A 25,764-nucleotide genomic window follows, 5' to 3' on the forward strand; every position below is an offset into this window, starting at 1 on the left:
TCATTACAAACCTCCCCTCCTGCTTCTGAATTCATGGGTAAAGTTTCTTAATATTTTCCTTTTCCATATACCTAAACAGTCCTAAAACAGTCTTAGATGCCTGGAAAGATCAGAAAAAGTGCTCTGCATTTACTTATGAACAATGGTACTGGTTACAAGGGAAGGAAACAGCTGTGGTTTAGCAGGAAGGATAGATCTTTGGAAAGAGTATGCTAGTCCATAATAGATGAAAATGGAGGAAAAAAGACTTGCCAGCCCAGAGGAAGAATGATGCCCCCATGACCATTGTTAGTCGTGATAGAAAGCAACCATGACAATGATCATCATTAACTTAGCACTTACTGAATTACCCCTATTTGCCAGGCACAGTGCTAGGCACTTTATATATGCCTTCCAAACCTCACAGCCATGGAAGTATTAGAAGAATGGATAGGTGGTGCTATTCTTGGTGTTTTTATTGGCTGCTGGCACCCTGGGTATAGATGTAATTAAGAAATAAGACCCAAAGATCACACCAATGTTGATTAAAATGTCCACTTTAATCCTGAAAAACAGAACTAGAAAACTTGACATGTATTTGCTGTCAAATGGGCTTCTTAATTTATCTTCCCAAAAGGAAGGCTTCCTCCTCAAGTGTAAGACCTATTTCTGTAAGCTTAGTCCAAAGCAGAAAAAGAAGAAATGGAAGAGACAGAGAGTGAGGTCATGCAAACACCCACTCAACAAAAGATTCTTTGTCCCAATGGGAAAAGTGAGAAAGGGAGAGGATGAAAGAGTTTCTCCCTTCTATCCTAAGAAGGGCAAATTACCTCCTTTGTATGGAAGAGTGAGGAATAATAATCATTTTGGTCTTATTATCCACACTTTACAGACTAGCCAACTACAGTTCTAAAGTGCAAGTAACTAGCCCAGGTCATAAAGCTAGGAGGTAAAAGAGAAGTCAGTATTTGAATTCAGGTTAGTCTGACTCAGAAGTGCTAACTCTTTATACTATGTCATCTAAGAAATTAACTTATAGAAAAAAAAAATCCTAAAATCTGTATGGAACCACAAAAGACCCCGAACAGCCAAAGTAATCCTGAGAAAGAACAAAGCTGGAGGCATCACATGTCCTGACTTCAAACTATATTACAAAGCTATAGTAATCAGAACAGTATGGTACTGGCATTAAAAACAGATACAGATCGATGGGATAGAATCAAGATCCCAGAAATAAATCCATACATATATGGTCAACTAATATTTGACTAGAGAGCCAAGAATATTAAATGGAGAAAAGAGTTTCTTCAATGATGGTGCTGGGAAAATTTGATATTCACATGTAAAAGGATGAAACTAGACCCCTATCTTATACCACTCACAAAGAACTTGAAATGGATTAAAGACTTAAATGCAAGACCCAAACCATAAAACTCCTAAAAAAAACAACATAGGAAAAAAGCTTCTTGACGTTGGTCTTGGCAATGATTTTTTGGATAGGACACCTACAACACAAGCAACAGAATCAAAAATAAGTAAGTTGGACTATATCAAACTAAATAGCTTCTGCAAAGCAAAAAAAAAAAAAAAAGAATCAACAAAATGAACTGGCAACCTACAGAATGGAAGAAGATATGTGCAAACCACACATCTGATAAGGGGCTTATATCTAAAATAATTAAGGAATTCATACAACTAAATAGAAACAAAACAAAACAAATAATCCAATTTAAAAATGAGCAGAGGATCTCATTAGACATCTTCCAAAGAAGATACGCAGATGTCAACAGGCACATGAAAAGATGCTCAACATCACTGTTAGGAAAATGCAGATCAAAACCACAATGAGATATTACCTTACACCTCTGAGAATGACTATCATCAAAAATATAAGAGATAATAAGTGTTAGTGAGGATTTTGAGAAAAGGGAACCCGTGTACACTGTTGGTGGGAATGTAAATTGGTGCAGCCACTGTGAAAAACAGTATGGACATTCCTCAAAAAATTAAAAACAGAACTACCATATGATCCAGCAATTCCACTTCTGGGTATGTAGTCAAAGGAAATGAAATCACTATCCCAAAGAAATATCTGTACCCTAACGTTCATAGCAGCTTTACTTACAGTAGCTAAGACATGGAAACAATCTAAGTGTCTATCAAGAGATGGATAAAGGAAATGCGTATATATATCATAACATTTATATATATATAAATATATATAATGAATATATATATATAATGAAATATCATTTGGCCATTTTAAAAAAGAGGAATATCTTGCCATTTAACAATGTGGATGGACCTTGAGGGCATTATTCCAAGTGAATTCAGTCAAAGACAAATACTCTTTGATCTCACTTATATATGGAATCCAAAAAAAAAAAAAAAAAGACTGAACTCTTGGAAACCAAGAACAGACTGGTGGTTGCCAGGGGTAGGGGATGAGGGGTGAGGGATTAGAGTATAGATGGTCAAAAGGCACAAACTTCCAGTTATAATATAAATAAATTCTGGGGATATAATGTATAGCATGGTGACATAGTTAACAATACTATACATTTGAAAGTTACTAAAAGTTCTCATCACAAGAAAAAAATTCTATTACTACATGAAGTGAAGGATTTTTTTTAAAGATTTTATTTATTTATTTGACAGAGAGAGACACAGCGAGAGAGGGAACAGAAGCAGGGGGAGTGGGAGAGGGAGAAGTAGGCTTTCCGCCAAGCAGGGAGCCCGATGTGGGACTCGATCCCAGGACCCTGGGACCATAACCTGAGCCGAAGGCAGACGCTTAATGACTGAGCCACCCAGGTGCCCTGAAGTGAAGGATGTAAACTAAACTTGTTGTGGTAACCATTTCGCAATATACACATAAATTAAATCATTATGTTGTACACCTTAAACTTACACAATGTTATTATTTGAGTATATCTCAATAAAACTGAGAAAAACACCAAATTTTAAAAGGAGACTCACTTATATTTTTAATTCTTACAAAGGTAATAAGGGATCACTGTACAGAATACATACAAATTAAGAAAAAGAAAATTAAGAACACCCATAATCACCCATAGCCTTTGTAAATATTTTGGTATAGAGCTTTCCTGCCTTTATATGAGATGTCCTATCTGAAATCAGGCTTGAACCAGGTTATTACCGGAAAATTTCTGAGGGAGTTGAAGGTCAAGAACTGTCAGGGAGACAAGGTTCAGGACTCAGAGAAAAAACCTAGTAAGTAGTTCCTGCAGACTCCTGAGACACACCAATCTTCAACAGCTGTCTACCAGAAGTCAGCTGTCGCTTCAGCAAAGCCAGAATCCGATTCCCTCCTGTGTTTGCTCCACCTGTGTATCTGACTGAGGTCCCCCCTTCCTTCTGGCACCTGAAGTCGGAAAGCTGCCTCATCTATCATAGTCCTTTTTGTTTCCAAGCTCTCATACCTGTGCTCTTGCTCTTTGGCCATTCTTCCTCAGCTCCCCAGGTGACTGGTTGCTGGCAATTGCCTAGTTTTGGACTACTTCCTCATTTGGACATCTGGAATTGGAGGCTCCCCTTGTCTTAATGTCTACCTGGCTTCCAGCTCACTGCTTGCTCTTATCCTCATTTTTTTTGGCACTCCCATGGATAGTTCTAATACCTGGCTTTCAGAACTAGGACATTCCCATTCCAGCCTGCTGATCTCTCAAAACCAGGTTTTACCCAGAGTCCAACCCATCCTTGCATCTACCATCAATCCAGACTTTTATCCAGATCTGGATTTCATAGTCCCAATGCCCATTCAACATCCACAATCAACAGCTATCAATGTCCCCAGATAGACACCAGTCTTTTCCATTTCTACCAATAGCCTGATTAGAAACAAAGGACTGAAGACATTTCCAAACCTATATACCTTGTACAATAATTTGTTCTTATTGAGAAGTGGCATCTGTTGCCTATCACCAAGAGGTGAAGTCAGACCATTGCTGCCCAGGGCATCTTAGTATTTGAGTTGCCAAGGAAAACACAATGCAGTCAGGTACCCGATGGAGCAACATTTTAGTCACACGAAGAAGAGACAGAGCAAGCTCAGCTTCATCGGTCCCTCATGGCCATGGTTATTGTGTCTATAAACATGTTGTCATTTCTCTTCAAATAACAGTATAAATATATCTCATTAAGTGTAACATTTTTATAAGATATGGATTTAAAGAATGCTTTTTTTCTGAATTCATTTTCAGCACCAACTCTGCATGACATAGATTCTCTTAAAGTTACCTGAAGCCATACCTTTCCCTCTTCCTGAAAATAAACCACCAACTTGGCTTAAGACCATAACTCGAGTGTTTTAGACTGTCATTTACAAGACAATAAACACCAAATGGAATAAATCTTAGCAAACAAATTAGAATGATCAGAAATAGAATGATTATATTAGAGTCAAATAAATCAATTAAATTAGAATTACTGATTTGGAAAATAAGCTATAAAAAAATGTTCAAACCAGTGCCTTCATTTAGAACTTGACTAAAATGTCTACAACTTTTCTAGAAAGAACTTAAAGAACCAGTCCCTAAGCCCACACCATGACTATGTTCAATGTGATTGTGAGGGCAATGAAGAACTCTTCTCTTGACAGGTAGCAGATAGGTAGCCAATGCACATATAAACTGCCCTCCTCCTTCTGAGACATGTTTCCATCCTGACAGCAAGGAAGATAAACATGGGTTTCAATCCAAGTGGAGGAGGGGATGAGTCTTGAATTCCCTCACTGTCCAAATGTTCAGATTCATGTGGCTTCGGGATGTGTACCAAAGTTTTTAAGAAACTTGGAAAAGATCATCAAACCACTGGAATGTACTTCATCTTAAATTCACCTTTTGAAATCACTTCTTGTAACTTCACTAAATAGGAACATCTTCAAACCTGCTAAATACAAGCACGTATAATTAGGTAAGCACCAGATTTGTTCAGAATGGAGCAGAATAAATGAATAGTATGATTTTACCGAGTTAGCACATTGCTTGTTAAAGCCTTCGTCCCTGAAACATCACCAGCAGTGTAACCATCTCCAGCATCAAAGTGTTAGTTAGCAAGAAGCTAAAAACACAAGTTTCTGAAACCACTGAAGAATCAAGGATTTTTGAAAACTAACAGATTAACTTGTCCTCAGGCACTATTGAACCAAGTTGAAGAAGGACCTCAAGGAATATGTTTATCACTACTGCAGTGTTCTTTTTAAGCCACACCCCCCTGACCCAAGAGACCGGCAAAGTGGGGCCCTAGAAAATCATATGGTCTTCCAGGCCAGGAAAGTGGTCCTTGTCCCATTATCTAACACCAAAAGCACCATATTCACCCACATAGTAGGGACTGATATACAAGAGTTTCTTTATGGGGCAAAGAGAGAGAGAGAGAGAAAGATTCATTTTTGTGGGTTTTTTTTCCACTTCAAATGTGTGGGATTTTATAGCACAGTGCTAGACCAGCTCAATACCTGATTGAAATAACCCAAGAGAAGGATACAGAGGGAAGGCTGAATTCAGAATGCTCTGTGAGAGTACATCTGTTTTATATGAGACACACAATCTGTCTCATTCCAACCTGCATTTCTGGGTCACTTGAGACATTTAAACTGCACTTATAATTAACAGCTATTTTTAAACAGTGAAAAAATAGAGCACTGGTAAGGTACAAAAGCATTAAAATTGCCCCAGTTTCGCTTTTGAATAGGACACACCACTGCAATATGCTTCAAGATCAAAGAGAGCTCAGAAAAAGAGAGAGCAAGAGAGAGAAAGAGAGAGACAGCCCGATCAGTGGGGATAAATTGTTCCCATTATGATGGCGTAAGAATAGGGTTCTTTCAATTGAAACAATTTAATAACCACATTCATTACATTGGTGTCCACTTGGTTTTATCTGAGCAGTTTTTGCATAACTGGGGAGCAAGTTCAATTGAGCTTATTCTCTAGAAATTAAGATGTGCAGGGTTTGACATTCAGAAATTAAGCACTAATAGCCGGCCAAGCAGTTGTCTTGAGATTCCCTCTGGATGTAGTGAGATCTGCCTACCACTAATTATGTCAAATGCAAATGCATTCTCTAAAAGCCTGCCCCAAATTTTCATTAGCTCATTTTAAAGCAGTTAAGGTTATATTAGGGTGATGATGGGATAGCAGAGTCTCTTCCTTGGAATATGTTTACAGAATCACTTTGTAAAGCATCACTTGCATAGTGTAAGTATAGCATTGCCATCTGTACACTTGCTTTTCCCTCAGCTATCAACAGAGGAAATCTTTCAGAGCACTTTTCTAATATTCTGTGAGATCAAGACAATCAAACAGAATCATGACAAACACTTGGAAGCGCTGATTTTGATGAACAAGGGGATCATTGATTTCGGAGGGAAAAAAAATGACTAATTTTCCAGGGTTCACTTCAACGGTGGATAGCTCTCTACTAGGAAAAGGGCTGGACTTTTTGCCAACTAGCTTTCCTGAGAATGGTTACATTTGCCAGTTCTCAACCGCACTATGGGGCATAACATGTCATTTGAAGCGTAGTTTATCCTAACGAGCTGTTTAAAAAGATATTAGGACTGGAACTGCAGAAAGGCATACAGAGGAAAACCCAAGGTTTACAGATTATGTATGAGATATACATAATCCATTCCTGTCTGCTACCCTCACTAGGAGCTAAATCGTGTACGGGAACATTTAAAAGACATCTCCCAGTGAACACTAAACCCTTCTTTGTTTTCTTGCTGCTGCCAAACAAGGGAGAGAAGAGAAGTGTTGAAACATACAATTGGGTGGCAACTTCATAATAGCTGCACTTCTTCTTTCCTTCTTTTTTCCAGAAGACAAAGTGTAAAAACTAAGAAGTTGCCCTTACCTCTACAAAAGCTTTTAAATAACGGCTTTTCCAGGAGCAACTGCACTTCTCTCACTAGACCATTTCCCCAGATGGGATGTGCAATATAAAACCACCATACATTGGCTTATTGAGGAAAGGAGATAGACTTGTACAAATCACTGGAAAGATAAATAAGCTATAGAGATCAATAAATAAAAGCCAGGCGGAAAAAAAATCAAACTCCGGCATTCCAGACCAATTAAGATGTTATTTACTGCCCATGTGATTGTAACTTCGATACTCTCCTTCCTTGTTTTCACACCATAGGCATTTGTTTTGCTGAGAGAAAGATATATAACTGATGTGTAAATAGAAAATGATATAGATAGATTTTATGTCCCATAAAACTGTTAATCTGTGCTCCACATTAAATATAAAGTACATGTTTTATTTAGACACTGCACTGGTATAATTAAAATAAAGTATGCTAGCTTTATTTTTTCTGTAAGTCACTTCCAACCATAGAGATCAAATAACAGTACAACAGCAGCATGAAATGTGGTTATAATAGCCTGAGACCACATTTCCTGAAACTAAAACATGGGAGATAATAGTGTGAAGGTACAAATTAAATGCAAATAAAACAGATTCCCTATAGTGGCTAATCCCTGTATTGGGTTTCAATGGGGAAATTTCACTCTATTGTTTAACTTCTTTGTACAGTAATCATTGACATGTTATCAGTTACATTTTGAGATGTCACTGATGGAAACTATCAGTGAAGGATTTAAGAAGACTACCTGCCCACCTTTCAAAAAGAGAATGGAAGTGCCTGGAAAAAATTAAACAAAAATATACTGCCCAGACTGCTTGTGGGACGCTTATGGCAGTTGGCAAACACTCACTGACTTGTTTCCTAATTGATGTACATTTTTGTGGCAACCTACTTTAATTTGCCAGCAGAAGTTCTTTTTGATTTCAGAGGTGTGTCAGCATATCTTAGCAAGATCCCTTTTTTTGAGGGTGACTGCTCTAAAAACATCTCACATTTTAACACAAGGGGACTTAACAGAGTCCCCTTGTGTCACAATTTCTGGTTTTCCTATGTTGTCATAGGCCCATATGGCATGGAGATCAAGAGTGGCTGGTGTGATATAGATGTTTTCAAAGTCGAAAACTATGATTTAAAATGAACTTAGCAGAATCACCCTTTCTCTCAGCTCAGTTTCACATGGACCCTGCCACTAGTGTTTAAAATGGTCATTGAGCAATTGGCTTCTTGGGATTTTCAACTGAACTGACATGAGTAGCTGTTTGACGAGATGCAGTCTTATTCTAGAGCTTTTGGTGAACAATCTCTTTCTAGTCTTTTATAAAATGGCATATGTCTTATAATTCTATAATTGACAGGTCTCAACTTTCAGGAAAGCTTTGGGTATGTTACATTCTACACTGTTATACTCTGTGACTCCTCACTTCCAAAAACTACCAGAGAATACCAAAAAGTCTCTGCAGTCCCTTCCTCACTTTGAAGACTTCTATTTCTGAAAGAATAAAGAGCCACATTGACACAAGTTAACCCAAACTTCATCCTTTCCTCCTTCTCCTCCAAAATTAGGGGCACACAGCCCTGGGGGCACACAAGATGATGCACTGAGGTGCAAAGAAACCATTAGAAGATTTGTTTTTATTTATTTATATACTAAAAAGAAATGAAGCTTTACTAATAGTATATATACTATTAATATAGATAATGGATGGTTTAGAAGGAAATGTACATATACTGGGGTACATAATTGAAATTTTCAAACTATTTTCATGCATGATTTTAAAAGTTTGGAGACTCCTAGGAATTGCAATTAACTCTCCAAATATTGGTACGGGAAAGAACTCTCAGAGACTCCATGTGGTAGGCAGATTAATGCCATCAACCCACACACCCCACTTAAAGATGTCCAAGTCCCATTCTCCAGAACCTGTAAATATTATACCTTGCATGGCAAAAGAGATTTTGAAGATGTGTTTTAGGATATGGACCTTGAGGTGGAGAGATTATCCTGGATTATCTAGGTGGGCCCAATCTAATCACATGATTCCTCAAAGGTACAGAACATTTTCCAGCTGCAGTCAGTGAAAGAGAAAGGTGGCAATGGAAAAGAGTCAGATTGTTGCCATGTGAGGAGGATTCGACTCACCACTGCTAGTTTTGAAGATGGAGGAAGAGGCCATGCGTCAAGGAAGGCAGGCAGTCTCTAGAAGTTGGAAAAGGCAAGGGAAAGGATACTCCCCTAGAGCCTCCAGAAGGAATGCAGCTTTGTCAACAAGTGACTTTAGCCCAGTGAGACCTCTGAACTACAGAACTGTATGCCAATAAACTTGTATTACTTCAAGCCACTAAAGTTGTGGTAATTTGTTATGGCAGCAACAGGAAACTTCTCTACTCCATCAGCCCTAACTAATTTTGAATGCTGGAGTATCAAGACAGATCTAAGTACTACATCAAACGGATTCAAGCTGCCATCATTTAAACATTTTGGGTCAACATCTCCTGAATTTGCCTCACTAGAGGAACAAATAACAGTGAAGTAAGTATGACATGAGAAGCTGATGAAATATTACTTGCAAAAATGGGAATAGAAGAGGAACAAGCTCTTTGGTCAAGAAGAGGTGAGAGTTTTCAGATATGATCTTTCCCATTATCTGAACATTATCTATAGTGCCATCAAATACCAAAAAAGAGTAAAAAAGCTGACCTTGGAATAAGTTGCATTTTCCCCCAAACCTAGGGCAGTTAGAGAATTTTAAAACTCATTCTTCAATATTTAAACTTCAAAAGGTAAAATTTCCAGGAATGACAGTATCGTGCTGGAAACATTAATGTGCCAGCATGAAATAATATCATTCTGTAGGAGGTAATAAAGGTATGAATTATGTCAAATTGTATTTGGCTCATAGATGTTACTGTGCTTCTTACGGGCAGATACAGCTAACAGGCACAAGAACACCTGCTTGTCTCCCTTAGAAAATTGAAGTCCATGTGCACAAACATCAGTCTATGAAATTAGGGGACCATTTGTTGCAAAATGAAAATGTGCCCTGTTACAGATACACCTCCTAGGAATGTGGAGTATCTCTTGTTACAGCAGAACATAATTTTTCTCCTGGTCTTGCTCACTATAGAAAGAACCATTAAACCATTTACATTACAAGTGGTGGCTTCTACTCCTGTTAGGTAATATAATATGCTGAATGAACTTGCTGCTATGCTATATAGTGCTCTATTATGGGCTCTCACCATTAATTGGTTTGGGGTCATTGGCTATCTCAGTTAATGTGAGGAATCTACTGTTCTTTAAGTAAAATGTTCAATAGCATCTCGTATTGAAATGGGCCAGATTCAAATGATATGCGTCATTATGCATGTGCCAATGTACAAGTATATATGGGTTTTCCTGCATTTGTATTTAGGGTAAGAAAACAGAGTCCATTTTTTAAAGTTTAAAGAAAGTATTTACAGGGGCCATTTTGTACCAGAGTTGTTGAAAAGTCTGAGGAAACGTGGCATGAGGAAAATACAAAATCTGTAGGCCTCATGATGATGTAACTCTTTTGGAGCTAACGCACTAAGGGGGGAAAGCTGCCTTTCTCTTCTTCGCCCCCGGCTGCAGATGCATATGGATAACACTGCAAACAGAACCATCACTTCTGCTACAACCTGGGTAATAATGTGCTCAGTTAATCTACACAACATAGAGTCATCCTCTCAAAAAGTAATTCACTTCTTTAAAAACTGGAAGGAAAATAAATATGGTGCAGTAAAATTGTTGAGTAGAGGAATCTATCTGGACATTTCACAAAACATTTCATTATGCTGACAATTCCCAGAAGTACTCTCAAGAGTGCTTTAAGCTGAGGATTACTGCACTGGAGCTGATGGACTTTTTTTGTAGCCCCTTTAAAAGGCAGTGAACCGTTTTTCTATTTTATTTAAATAATGCCCCTTAAAATGGATTTTTAGAGGTATAATAACTCCTTAAGAGTCAGTTATGCTAAACAGTTTCTCTTGATAGAAATGTTGTAAAACTCGTTAACTGCACAATTTCAGATGCCGGCTTGGTGAACACTAACTGACATGTGAATGACCAGAGTTTGTAAAATAAATTGCAATAGTTGTTGTATCACACAGCTAGCATTGCACAAGCTGGAGGCCACAAGGGGCTCCAACCTGACAGAAAATTACTTCAAGATGAATGAAAAGTGCTTGTTTCTCTTTATTAGTTTTTAGAGAACAATGAAAATGTTGAACTGTTTACAGAGGGCTGATTAAATGTGGTCAGTGGGGCCATGTCCCTACTGCTAACTGTTGGCCTCCTTCTCCCGTTGGCCCCCAAACTACACACACACCACCCACTCCAAGCACCCAACCCCCACCCTTAGCTCCCTGCCACATGCATCTTCTTAGAGGCTATTATGGCTGCACATCTGTGTGTGAAATGTGCTCATTCTGACATTCCACTGCTGCTCAGAGCTGCAGAGGCCTTTGTTAGGTAAAACACTATTGTCAAGTCTAACAAGTAGGTCATGCAATTTGCTGGACACTGCAGCAGAGAATAGCCCAGGATGAATTGCTTTGGCCTCAAATAATGCTCAGTTCCATATTGGAATACATATGTATTCTTTTCATTGGGCAGTACTATCAAAAGTCATAACATATTTTTAAGGCTTTGATTTAAATATATATATATATATATATATGTTGCTAGGGTTAGACAACCACAAAATAGCCTATTTGTTATATTTACTCAGGATAACTACTGTCTTATGGCTAAAGGCAAAAGGCATGAAGTGCTTTAATTGCTCATTTGTGGTTTAAATCCCATTTATGTTTTACCAGAAAGCACAGTGAGAGGAAAGGCACTAGCTACCATTTTAGCTGACTATTTGGTGTACTTAAAGTGGGTGGTCAAAAACCATGGCATTTAGGAGGATGTTGTGGAGAATGATTCTCACTTTATATTTCCTCAAAGTAAACAGCGCTTGATGGAAAGAAATATGAGAACTCATTAATAAGCATATGCCAAGCAGGAAGAGAAAAGTCCTTTTACCAGACCAAGCTAAATGAATCAGATCCAGAAGATGTTCTAGTAAACTAAAAAATTAAGGAAAAGCAAATCACTGTCACTCAGCTCAACAAACAGCCTTCCATGGCCCATCTCCTTCCTCACTCCTAACCTCACCCTTACACACGCACACACACACATGGGCACGCGCACGTTAGGGAAATAAGCAGTAATAGGAAGCAGTTCAAACGCTATTTGTGGCATTCTGACACAATACATTGCACACACCCCTAATGTGCAAGCAGGATTCTCTTTCCCTCTGTGCAGAATATGCATTCTGAGCCTATTATGTGTATAAACAATGGCATATGTAATTACCTTTCTAGGGTGGCAATTATTCCTCGGAATCAACAACGAGAGTTAAAGCATGTTCCCCCAAAAGACATTTGGGGATCAATTCTGGGTCAATTACGTCAGGCTTTGATTTATCACATGGTGTCAGGCCATGTTAAAAAAAGAAAGTTAAAAAAAAAAAGACATTATGAGATAAAGGCTAAAGGTTTGACTCAAATTGGTTTGTTTCCAACTTTGCTTTCTCCCAATTGCTCTTCCCTCCCCCTTTCTCAAAACAACTGTGATTTGCTGGGTTTTATCTGTTAGACAGTTTGCTGTTTGGGAATACTAAATGAAATGAATCTGGACTACATCCAGATTTGATCTGCCCCCATACCACCAGGCACTGGAAATTTCTCCTGGGATGCAGCAGAGGGGAGAGGTTAATAGTTCAGGCTTTAGAATCTAAGAGATCTGGATTTAGATCCCCATGACTTAAGCAAGATACATACATATCTCTACAGTAGATAATACCTACTTCAAATGGTTGCTGTGAGGTTTAAATGAGATAATTAAGTGAGAGGATATGTGTAAAACACTTAGCTCAGCGGCTGGCATGTCGTGAATACCCAGTGACTAGAGTGATTGCTCTTCTAGTGGTAGACAAGCCAGAGGAGGAGAAGCAGAACAGCCCCTCCAAGGGCCCACCCCTATGGAGCTGGCCAAGGGCCAGGGGAAGCAGAGTGGATGTTAGTACAAATCACAGGGCTAAACTGATGCATCCAAGACACCCATTAAGAAGCCCAGTGGACTAGACTGAATATAATAAATCCGGATAATGTGGACTTACTCTCACTAGATTGACTGTAAACTGATGAAGGTGCTACTCTGTTAGCAAGACCCCTCTGTCTTTTATAGAGCCTTAAGAACCACAGAAAAAAGCTACTTTACATGTTTTGAACACCAAGTGTTTACTCAACACATACCTACTATGCACCATAGTAGGTGCATAGTAGGTATGTGTTGAGTAAACTGTGCTAGGTCCAGGAACATAGAGATGGTCCCTCCAAAAAATTTCCCAGAACAGGAAATAAATGTCTACAATTTAGTACAATATAGTTTTGGAACTCAGATTAACGAATATCCAGTATCACCATCAGGAGTTTGGGGGCAGCACGATTCATCCTATTAAGGATGGATCATATAATTAAAGTCATTGGTCAAATTAGAACGATTCTTTACCAAGCAGCAAAATAAAGGTTTTTGGAAATTACGTAAAAACGGAAGGTATGAGAATTCTCATCAAATTCTTTAGGGAGCAATATAATGTCCCATTCAAAGAACACTTTAAATCCATTTTATATGGAGCAACATAAGAGGGAAACAGCACTTCACAACTCATTTCTCAAATGATGCACAGTGCTATTGGCAGTATTATTGGCAGCTTAATTAAGAAGTCTGTTGATGATATTTAAAAAAAAAAAAAGCTGGCACATTTTCCATTCAGATGGACACTACTCAAGACAAAGACGTGTCTATCGTTGCTTCATACATACTAAAATGTGTTACAAACACTACATAATATGTCTAGTATCTATAGTCATTTTAGTGTCTTAACACTGGAAAAATCATGACTTATACCCAGATCAGAAATAAGTTTTTTAAAAAAACCGTACAGTAATTTTGGAGCATAGAGGACAACACATGAATACTGAAATAGCCAAATTTTCCGACAGAGTCATTGCCTGGGTCCGTTTTGCTCCTATCTCTGCCCTATCTTGGCTTCATGAACAATATTCCCAAGTTTGATCCAAATCTTCCCCTTCCCCATGCTAATAACTCACACAGGATGTCAGGCTCACAAAAGGTAGAGGCCTATAGAGACAAAAGATGTAATTCACCTACCCACTCTGCAAGAAATGTACAAACACAATATGTTTTTTCAACAGACAATCTACACCTAGGAGGGAAAAAAGAATTTAATTCAATTAATTCCAACTCTAATGTGTTAATATCTCTAAAGTCTACCAAATATTTACAGAATCAATAAAATAAATCCTACCTATCGACATCCAAAAAAAATGGAATTAAGATGTCCTGAGTTGCCCACATTAGATTGTTTTGTTTTGTTTTATATTAAAGGGATTTAAAATACTTGCAGAATACACTTATGCATTCATTTGTTTTCTATCTTAGAAACACACTTAATTAAGAGCAGAAGAAAAAAAAGGGCCCTGAAACTAATTGTAAATCCATTGAAGGCAGGAAACACAACTTACTTGTCTCCCTCATTTTCCCTCCCCTATTTTGTGCAGTGATTCACCCATAGTAAGTACTCAATTAAGTTGAAAAGGCAATGCATGTTTCAATTCACATTAATGTGGAGGGGTTGCATAGGTTTAAGGAACAGCTGAGACAAAAGGGATAGGTTCAATCTTCCCTGATTTCTGGCTAGTGAGGCACACTGTCTTGAAAACTTTGCTGAAGCTTGTATAACACTGGCATCATTAACTGTCGGCCACTGTGGCATTCTTAATGTCTTGATTTGTTTGCCTTTTTGCTGATGATAAGATGATTCTCCAACGGTTGTCTTTCCAACAAGAAAATGTGAAAGGTGCTGTGAAGCAGGTATTCAGTGAAGCAGGTATTCAGTCTACCCCTGTCCTACAGACAGTACATCTGTGAACAAAATGGAAACAAATTATTAATCCAAGCCTTTCTAAGAACAACTTTTCAGAAGTACAACAGTTGGTCTCCCGCTGATCACTAAAATTATTTAGCTCAACCTTTCAATACAACCAGGATCTTTTATGGTAATAATGTTGGTTCAAGTTTTGTTTCCCTACCTTAAATAATGACTTTGAAATCCATGCCACCCCAGGTGCAGATCCAAGCCCAATAAAATCAGAAACACCACGTGTCTGTACATTTTGAAAACAAAGTTTCCCTATCCAGGTAAGGAATCTGTATTTTCTTTCCTCAGCTCCATAGACAGGAATAAAACCCCTCCCGAAGTTCCAAGCCCTAACCCTTCATAAAGAGTAAAGTCCATGCCTGTATCCCATCCTGGCGGCGCAAAGCTGCTGGCTGGGAATCACCAGCTGCAGACAGCCTCCTGTAGTGAAGCAATCTGGCCAGGCAGGAGCACTCTTCAGTCAGCAAAGGCTCTGAACTAACCAGGTGACTAAAAGAGGGACGCATAATCACTTCAAACATCACCTCCAGCAACTGAAGCCCGGTGAGAGCAACACAGACAGATACAGGTAGGCCCCACCTGAGGCTTTTCAGTCATACTCATGTACATGTACACTACTAATACTATCTTAGAACAGGAAAGAAAAGCATCTTGGCAAAAAACATTTCTATTCATTCACATGCTCAAGGGCTCTTTCTCTCTGAAATGTCTCACTGCAGACCCACGGCTGTTGAGATTTAAAGCCAACAAACTCACAAGTAAGCTTGGCCTTAACACACTTATTTACTAATTTACTTTATTTATTTGGGTTTTTAAAAAACAGGCCAAAAGTGTATGTGTTTAAAACGCCCTTCAGCTCTGAGTTCTCAGTGGCTTGGCCTACCTATTGCTGTGGGAATGGGGTTGGTTATTTAAGGAGAGGGAACTTTGTTCTCTGTGAGTGGGCAAGTTTCCTAGGCTCTCTCTTTTGCCACCCCACCCCCTCCTTGCCTGTCTCAGGGGATCAGGGATCCTCACCCTGCTGAGGCCCAGCTTGGAAAGAAAGAACGCAGGAGCTTCAACTAATCTTGAATCTTGAATCTTGTTTGCCCAGCCTCTTCTATCCCACCCATGTCTGTGAGCCCAGGTCTAGTGTGAGTGTTGGAAGATGCCTATAGCAGGGGACCCTGGAAGTGTACTGAACTGGAGTAGGACTTTTCCTTCCCATGGAGCACTGAGCAGTAGAGGTGGTGAGGGGTGAGGGAGCCATGCTGCTGAATTCTGGTTGGCATTCCCCCCTTGTGCAAGATGGGGAGGCTGCGGATGGGGCAGCCTCTGCTTGGTTTGGTTGTGAGATAAACCTGGAGAAGCGGCACAGTTATCCCATTGAATTATTTGAGCAAAACACTGCTGTAAGTAACTTTTGTTGTTGTCTTTTGTCAAAGACAATTGCTTTGGTTTAAAAAAAAATACAACACCCTTCAGCTCATGAACAAAAATGTCATACTACACAAGCATTTAAAATCGACCTGGAATCATTTTAGGTTCTTCCTTCTCTATGCATTATATTAAACTTGTCACCGATGCCTCTTCTTAATTTGAAATGTCTTTTGCAGCCCCCTTTTCTTCTGAATTCCTACTAAATCCTCCCCACCCCTTTGACAAGGCCTGTCCTCCTCAGCCTGGACTATGACAGGCTCCTAGCTATACCTACATCTCCTACGCTGTAGTCTCCAAGTGATGCTCCCTCCATAGGCCTCCACTTCAGCCATTCATGCCAAGATCTGTCTGAGGTAGGGCCCTTGAAGGATCGACTTAAGAGGCTCAGCACATCTGTGACCTTCAGTACATCTTCATCAGGCAGGCAAAAGAGAAGCAACCTCAGCCCACCACATACCAGGAATGGTATTCCTTTCTTGGCCACAAATGCACTGAATCACACTGAGTTTAATCTGCACAGCTTTATCATCATTCCTCCATTTCCCTACTAACTCCACACATGTTGGCCCAACCTCCGGAACTGGCTTTTGCCCTGACTAGGTTTCCTTTCTCCTTCAAGACCTTGTGCCTTGCCCTGAACTTCAATCTGCTTGACTAGGGCCCTGATACTACCCTTCCCCAGATTCTATTCCAGAACTCCAGCTGCCGGCTGGAATCCAGCTATGATGAGATTGCCCAACTTCCATGACACCACCATTCCTGACGCAATCTCACCTGCTATCTATATTCTAGTTAACCAGATCTCCTGATGAATTGGATCTCCTCAGATCCAACACCTCCTCTTGTTTACTAAGGACTAGACTGCTGGCTAACCCTAGTGCTGCCAGGCTCCCAGTCCCTAATAACACCTAGTCTTGACTTCTCTTGTTCCCTGGCAACCTATGTTGCTGAGATCCTATGTAGGAACCCCATATTCCCAGCCTAGACAAATTCTACTTAAGAGGCTAGTTTTTGTAATATCTACAATGTCTTTATAATATAACTTATTTATTCATTCATTCAATTAGTCAGCAATTTATTAATTTATCCTCCCTTCATTCCATAAAAATTTAAAGAGGTTAACATTAACTTAGTTAAAAAAAAAAAAAAAAATCTTACCTGACTACCTACAACTTAACCCCTGCCTGATTTTTGAAGTATCCCACTTTCCTATTCCACCTCATTCCCTAGTCTCCAAAAGGAAGTCTCTGCTTCTGGCACATAGGTTCACTGGTCTCTAAGCTCATTATGAATCTTTGTTCACCCCCTCTTTTCTGCCTTCTTAATTAGTTCCTTTAAACCTTTGGCACCTCACTTGTGACATGATCTAGAAAGCCTTCCCCAAGAAACAAATCCACAGTGACTTATCCCTTATCTGGATTCTTCTGGAATAATCAATAACACATAGTTCAAGTACTTCGGTTTTCACTAAATATTTCCTATACATTAGCTCCCCAGACAATTAGTTCTTTGAGAACTGGGATAAAGGCCATGTCCTGTATTTGTTATAGTGCCTTCTAGAGCAAAGTTCCACTTCTGCTTCTCCCCACCCTTACTCCACTCCCCAAACCCATGCTCATGAAGGAAAAGAGGAAAGGAGACTGAATCAAGTTACTGGAATCAACTAAACCTCTTAATAGGGGCTGGAGCGGGTGCCTGGGTGGCTCAGTTGGTTAAGCGACTGCCTCCGGCTCAGGTCATGATCTTGGAGTCCCGGGATCGAGTCCTGCATCGGGCTCCCTTCTCGGCAGGGAGTCTGCTTCTCCCTCTGACCCTCCTCCCTCTCATGCTCTCTGTCTCTCATTCTCTCTGTCTCAAATAAATAAATAAAATCTTTAAAAAAAAAATAGGGGCTGGAGCTTTGGGTGTATGGAGAAAAAAGGTTAAAGTTTTGACTTCTGTAGGCTGTGACCTCTTTGGAGTTCATCTCTTGGGATTCTCTCTCTTTAGATTGTTTCTCTCTACTTCCACGTGGCCAGTGAGGTAAAACAGGTCTAGAACTGCCTCCCACTTGGGAGATGCTTCCCAATAACCTTTCCCCAAGATAAGGCTTAGGGCGAACTAATTAGACCAGCTCCAACTTCAACTTTTTCTTTTTTTTGTTTTTCTCCTGCCTCAACCAGCCACTAGTAAAGTAGGACCTAAAGAGTTGGACCCAGGAAAAAGGACCAAGGACATCTATCTGTGTGCAAGACACAATATTTCCAAGCAGCTCCATGTGGACAGCTGAGTTCATCAGAGACTGCATTAGGGTTGGGGGTTGGGCAGCACCTAGGTAACAAGAGTATATGTATATGTACTTGAGGTCTATCCTGTGCTTATCTCCTCCTGTGGACCCAGAAGATACCGAAGTAAGGATCTGTGGGTCGTTCTCAAAAAATATTCCCAATCCTTGTTAATTAATTTTTCTATAGTAAATATCTAAACTTTATCAGTATAGACCAAGAAGGGGCATCTGGCTGGCTCAATCAGTAGGGCATGCATGATCTCAGGGTGGTGAGTTTGAGTCCCATGCTGGCCTGGAACCTACTTTAAAAGAATAAATTTTAAAAAATTAAAAATAAAAAAAAAGAATTGACCAAGAATTCTAAGAAACTCTGAAGTTCAGAGTCAGGATTGTTTATGATTTATGTATTGAGTACATGCTTCACTAACTTTAGAGTAATTTTATTTCTATAAAGCCATCTCTCTATGAACTCATCTCTTACAATATAGATCTCTTGAGTTTGAGATCTTTTTGAGTGAGGATGCAAGCAAGACAAATCCCAAGGGTTTTGCAAGGCTTTCTGCCAAAGATTAAAGCCAGCGGACCTCTTGTATTATGAAATTTTGAATTAGCACTTGTAGATGACCAGAGCCCACTGAAGAATCATGTAATAGTCATGATATCTCATAGATTATATTTAAATAATTGAAATATATCATACACATACTATATACATGTGTTTGTGTGTGTGTATATATATGTGTATATGTGTATTTGTGTGTGTGTATATCTATATGTGTATATACACACATATATATAACCTTGATATACTACTTGAAAAGAAATCTATAATGGATGTAGTTATATCCCAAAGTCATGAGATCATTCATCACTTGTCTAAGTCTGTGGTCAAAACTCCATTTTGAAACAATGTTGTTAATTAGCATGTGATGCAGAGACTGCCAACTGTCCCTAATATCTCATCCTCCTCTTTTTTCCTTTATTAATAGAACCCCTGAATTTTGAGAAGTACATGGCCACAAAAATATATTTTCAGACCTTCCTGGCAGATAGGTATAGCTAGGAGGATGTTTGAAGTGCAACATCTAGGAAATGCCTTTACAAAGAATGATTATAAGGGCCTCTGGGTGGCTCAGATGGTTAAGCAACTGCCTTCAGCTCAGATCATGATCCCAGGGTTTTGGGATTAAGCCCTGTGTCAGGCTCCCCACTCAGTGGGGAGTCGGCTTCTCCCTCTGCCCCTCCAAACTGCCCCTGCTTGTGCACACGCACGCGTTCTCTCTCTCTCAAATAAGTAAATAAAATCTTTTTTAAAAAGACAAGAATGGGGCGCCTGGGTGGCTCAGTTGGTTAAGCGACTGCCTTCGGCTCAGGTCATGATCCTGGAGTCCCTGGATCGAGTCCCGCATCGGGCTCCCTGCTCGGCAGGGAGTCTGCTTCTCCCTCTGACCCTCCTCCCTCTCATGCTCTCTGTCTCTCATTCTCTCTCTCTCAAATAAATAAATAAAAAATCTTTAAAAAAAAAAAAAAAAAAGACAAGAATGATTATGTACTTTGGACATGTGAACGAAGCCAACACCCAGGAAGAGCTGAGTAATAAGATAGAAGTTTATTTTTCCCTTACTCAACAGTATAAGCAAAAGCAGCCCGGGGTTGATATGGTATCTGCATGATGTCAGGGAGCTCCCCCTAGCTTGTTTGAGCCACTATATTTTGGAATCTCTTAACCAAAACATAAGCTAGGCTGCTGTGGCAAATATAGCACTGTAATTCTAGCTCTGCCACTTACTACCTATCAAAACTTGGACAAATTATTTAAACTCTATGAATTTGTTTCTGTCTATACCTACCTCATAGGTTGTTAGCAACATGAGACTGTCTTTTTTTTTTTTTTTTTTTTTTTTGCTACCCACTATATCCCCAGCTTCTAGCACAGTGTCTGCACATAGAAAGAATTCAATAAAAATTAATTATTATTTCTGTTCCTGTTGATATGCCAACTCTAGACACATAATGCCATACCTTAACAACTAACCATTAGGTACTTCCAATAAAGATCTGAATAATGCAACTAATCAACATGGTGTGCATTAGAGTGATCACATTTTCTGACCCAAATCTTGGAAAACCTAGTCTGACAAAAGGTTTTTTCTTACTTGTGAATTTACTTATATGAAAATTCTTATACGTTAAACCATTGGTTGTCAACTTAATAACTGACTTTACTTTTAAAAATTATCTGCTTAAGGGGCACCTGGGTGGCTCAATCGCTAGGCGTCTGCCTTCAGCTTGGGTCATGATCCCAGGGTCCTGGGATCGAGCCCCAAGTTGGGCTCCCTGCTCAGCAAGGGGTCTGCTTCTCCCTCTCCCACTCCCACTTCCTCTGCTTGTGTTCCTGCTCTTACTATCTCTCTCTCTGTCAAATAAATAAATAAATAAAATGTTTTTAAAAAATTATCTGCTTAAATTGGGCATCCCTGGAAAGTCAAAGGCACATAGCCCCAACATTAATGGTTCTGTTCCCTCTAGTTTTTATTACAAGGTTCCACTGTGCATGAATATGACGGGGGGTGGGGCAGAACAACCCTGATTTTTATAACACATTTAGGGTTGTGAATTTGTATTGCAGTATTTCAGAATCTCAAGAAAAATCATTCTTATGTTTTCCCAAAGGAAGATGGGCACTTCTTGCTTCTGCAAAAATAGCATGGATGGTACAGGTAAAATAAAGCTGTAAACAATACCTAATATTGCCCCCATTCCCACTTATAAAGAAAGAATAAACTCAGGGGGAAAAAATAGCATGGATGAGAGCGTTTTCAGTAAAACACATTTTTTTTCTATTGAAGAGCACTTAATAAACACACACACCTGGCTGCTTTCACTTCTCCACGAGTGCCACCCATTTGCCAGTCATCGGAGTAATTCAGTCTGATCTGTTAAGGTGATGGATTTTGACAAACTGTGTAAGCCTGTCATTAAGGGGAGGATAGATTACAGTCTCTACGCAGGACATTATAGTGCTTACATTTCTCATCCATACAGCCTATGAAACATACAGGGGAACGCAAGATGAAAATAAAATTGAACATGGGCATAACTGCTACTCTCTCCAGTGAATGATAAGAGCTGGTGACCAATCCACACTTTCTACCATATATATATATATATAGAGAGAGAGAGAGAGAGAGAGTTCTATTTCTTTCTGACTGATATAAAGACCTCTCACAAAGGACACAAAGATTATACACAAAACTGACTATTCAGTAATTTAAGTCTAACTTCAGGCCTGTGCTTCCACTTTTAAAATATTATTCTTTCCTCTTTCGCCTTACCTATATATTATCCTTTTGCATAATTTTTTACTCATGCACTTAAAATCCTCATCTAGAATGGGGATTATATCAATAGTGAAATTTGTTAGTTAGGTGAATTGAAGAAGACGAGTCTGAATTAATAAAAAGTGTAAAGTATGGGCTGTTGTCCAAAAGATCATGATAATAGCAACAGCTGATGTTTTGAGAGTTGACTACATGAAAATCAGGAGGCTGAACACTTTACATGTGTTATCTCATTGAGTCCTCATAAAAGCCCTAGAGCAGGTATTATCATCCCATTTTTACAAATGAGAAAATAAAACCTGAGAGATATTAAGTAATTTGCCTAAGTCCATGTAGCTAATGAGTTACAGAAATACTTTCAAATCTGAGTTTGCCAGACTTCAAAGCTCATGTTCTTTATCACCACATCAAACTGCTGGGTGTTTCCTTCAATCAATAATAATAATGATAAAGCAATATTTCAGATTAGCTTAACAAAACTAAAGTGTGGAAGAATACTGCTTTAGTGAAAAAATGAGAAGTGTTTGAAATTAGCTCACCAATTATTTTAGGAAGTTATTACCTGCCATTTATGGAGTATGTACTTCACACCAGACACTTTCTATACATTTAATCTAATCCTCACAGCAGCCCCAAGAATTAGGTAAACTATCTCCCTTTTACACATGATGGAAAAGATACTCAGAAAAGCCAAGTAATTTGCCCAAGGTCACATAGATAGAAAGTGGCACCGTCCTTGCACTATGCCTTTTCCCACACGACCTCATTACCTTTCTTGCAAGGCCTTTCTCTAGAGTGCTTGAAAAGCTCGCTTTATAAAACAATAGTGCCATCCCCCTTTAAGTGTACTTAATACTATTTATTAGCTCAGCAAAGCTTTAATTCAGAGACAATGCAAAAGTAAACTTTAACCCAGCCCTGCTCTCATTATCATAAACTCCAAATTTAGTGAGGTCCACATTAATGGGTTTTACTGTATATAGAAAAGAGTTTAATAGTCACTTAGCCCTCCTCTATCTCCATTAACAAAGGTAAAAGGCCACACAAAGGTAAAGGAAGGAAGAACAGGGACCTTAAAACTAAAACAGATAAGAAGTGTCTGTAATTTGTACTTCAGCAAAAAATCATAATACATATGTCAGTAAAACAATACAGTACATACATATGCCAACATGTAACAACAAATTCAACTCTACAATTTTAAGTGCCCTATTCATCAATTAAAGAAAATTAATCCTAATCAGATGTTCATATTAAGGAATATAGCCATAGCAAATCGGCAATAATAATTAAAAGTCCATTTCAAATCTCTTTGGTGAGCTGGGAAATGATCTAACATAGCCAGGCTGCCCTAGTCCTTTCTGCAGCATTGTATAAATGTGCACATTAAGTGAAAATTCCTGGATGTTTAATATGGTCATCTTTGCTACTCACACTACACTTGTTTCTAATGAAGATATGCTGCCATGTGCACCATGAATGGGGAAAATGTACAAGTTGTGACAGTTAAGCACATGTCTGCTCTGAGAGCCAAGTCCTTAATACACAGAATTTTCCCACCTAGGTCATCACAGTGTTAGAAAGATTCCAAACAAATCCTACCCGCTTTGGACAGAGCTACTTGAAGCAGGCAGGATCCCATAGCTCTCTCTGGTTGCATCATGTTTTGTTTTGTTTTGTTTTTTCTTTTCTTTAGGTCAGCTTGTAAACGAACTGTTACATGGCTCTCTCAAGGCAAAAGAAATAGCCTTGGGATAGAAGCAAAACAATCCAGAGGAGAGACAGCCCCCCTAGTCTTTCAGGCCCGATGCACTGTGAGGTGGGTGGTGGAACCCAATTTAAGATCATTGGTAGTTTGGTTAGACTCAGGAGGCCACGTGCTTCCTGGTGATAGTCAAGGGTAAAGGGGGTCAGTGTGCTGAGCCATTTTGAAGGATAGGTTTGCGTCTTGGACACCCAGAGTGAACTAATCTCCCATTGCTACACTACATGAAGTATAAAAGTATAAACTTTCTACCACAGGAATGGAAATTAACATAAATATCTGAGACTGCCATAATTCTGATAATCCTCTATCTTGCGTTGCTTGGTTGGTTCGCAAAACAGGCTCACCAAAGTATTACCTCAGGATTCAGTCTTTTACCTTCACTTTCAATTCTCCTGGCCAGAGCATTGTAACCATGATTATTTCTTTTACAATCTATTTCAATTTCAAGTCACTAGAAGGCATTACTGGAGAGAATATGGAGTCTCATTCTCTGAACTTTTCAAAGTCAGAGCAAGAAAACAACATCCTTCCTGGATAACTCTGAGCTCTCTCAAAATCCTCCCCATTCTGAGTCTCTGATCACTACTAATCAATTAAATCTTATGAGACAGCCAGCAATTCCAGTTCTAAGAATCTTTCCTATGGAAATATTAGCACAAGTTCACAAAAATAAAAACAGTACCATGTTCACTGCAACACTATTTATAATCTCAGAAGTGTGAAAGGATCTAAATGGCCAGCAGTTGAGGAATGGTTTATTAAAGACCACTTAAACTACAGAACACTGTGCAGCCATTAAAAATAATAATACAGGTTTCCATTTACTGCTATAAAAATGTGTTAGTGGAAAAAGGAAGGTATAGAACAAAATGTATAGTGTGTTACTATTTTTGGAAAAAAATACAACTGTGTATGTATACAAATAAATGTGTACAGAGAAAGACTATATGAAACAAAAACATCTGTTTTAGAGAGCTATAGGTATAAATATATAGCTATGTATATTTCTGTTACATGACATTCAGGTAAAAATATTTCTAGTATATACTTATACATACATTTGCATATGCATAGAAAAATCAGAAGAATTCATCAGCTTGGGCTGCTAATAACAAAATATCATAGACTGTGTGACTGAAACAACAGACATATATTTCTCACAGTTGTGGAAGCTGGGAAGTCCAAGATCAAGGTGCTGACAGATTGAGTTCTTAGTAAGCGCTGCTTCCTGGCTTATAGACAGCAACTTTTTTCCTGTCCTCAAAGGTACAGAAACAGAAAGAGAGAGGCCAAGCCTCTGGAAAATGAAATTGGGAAAGAAGACTAACTTTCTATTTGTACACTGTTTATTTATTTAGGTTTCCAAGCAATTCCCTTCAAATTGAGACTCTCTTCTTCTCCTGGGTTGTAATCAAATTAAGAAGTAATACAAAAATAAAACAAATGAGAGGCTAGAATATATCCATCATTACTGATTGAGACCAGGGTAGAGGGGGTAAAAGCCAAACAAGCCTACCTGTCCTCACTACAGAATTAGTCCATCTCCACAGTGCTGGGCTGGGGTGGGCTCCCAGCCTCAGGTAGAATGTAGGCTCCTGGTAGGGAGGCCCTTCTCCAAATAGAAGGAAGGTGGCAGTAGGCTAAGCTGGACCACTTATTTCAAATTTATCAATTAGGTAAGTCACTCTCTCCTTCTAGGGCAGAATGAAGAGTACAGTCTTTGAGAAAGTAGTACCTATGGTGGCTAAACCTAGACTACAACAGGTTAAAGAGTGAAAGAGTGAATGGTGAGAAAGCAAAGAGAAGAAAGAAGTCAACAAGAAAGAAAGAAAATAGAGTAGGGAATACAGGGAAGGATTTTTCTTTCTTTTTTTTTAAGGAAGAGGCCAACAAAATGTCAAATGTAGAAAGTGGAAGAGGCAAAATCATTTACAGCAAGAGTCTAAGCACAGTGACAGTATTATGGACACAAGCGAGGTGAATTCTTACTGAGACGTGAATAAAAGGGAAGGAACAGGAAAAGTCACAGTGATTTGAGGCAGAGATAAAGGAAGGGAAGTTGA

The 25,764-nt window shown here is 39.0% G+C and overlaps 1 long non-coding RNA gene across 12 annotated transcripts in view; it reads right to left on the reverse strand.

Annotated features, from left to right (window-relative positions):
- Nucleotides 1–2,390: 2,390 nt before the first annotated feature.
- The window catches only part of LOC123860012 (uncharacterized), a 164,100-nt gene continuing 140,726 nt past the window's right edge, over nucleotides 2,391–25,764 (reverse strand). For 11 of the 12 annotated variants that reach the window (XR_010413141.1, XR_010413138.1, XR_010413140.1 and 8 more), the window contains 2 exons: nucleotides 12,258–14,891; nucleotides 2,391–4,887 (listed from right to left, as the gene is read on the reverse strand). This is a non-coding gene — a long non-coding RNA (uncharacterized LOC123860012). The remainder of the gene's footprint in view (nucleotides 4,888–12,257; nucleotides 14,892–25,764) is intronic. The other variant, XR_010413142.1, reaches the window with a different exon arrangement.

This window comes from Mirounga angustirostris, unplaced genomic scaffold, assembly GCF_029215605.1.
Source record: "Mirounga angustirostris isolate CCGP_5_RB_7025 unplaced genomic scaffold, mMirAng1.0.hap1 SCAF_7, whole genome shotgun sequence".
Classification (NCBI taxonomy): domain Eukaryota; kingdom Metazoa; phylum Chordata; class Mammalia; order Carnivora; family Phocidae; genus Mirounga; species Mirounga angustirostris.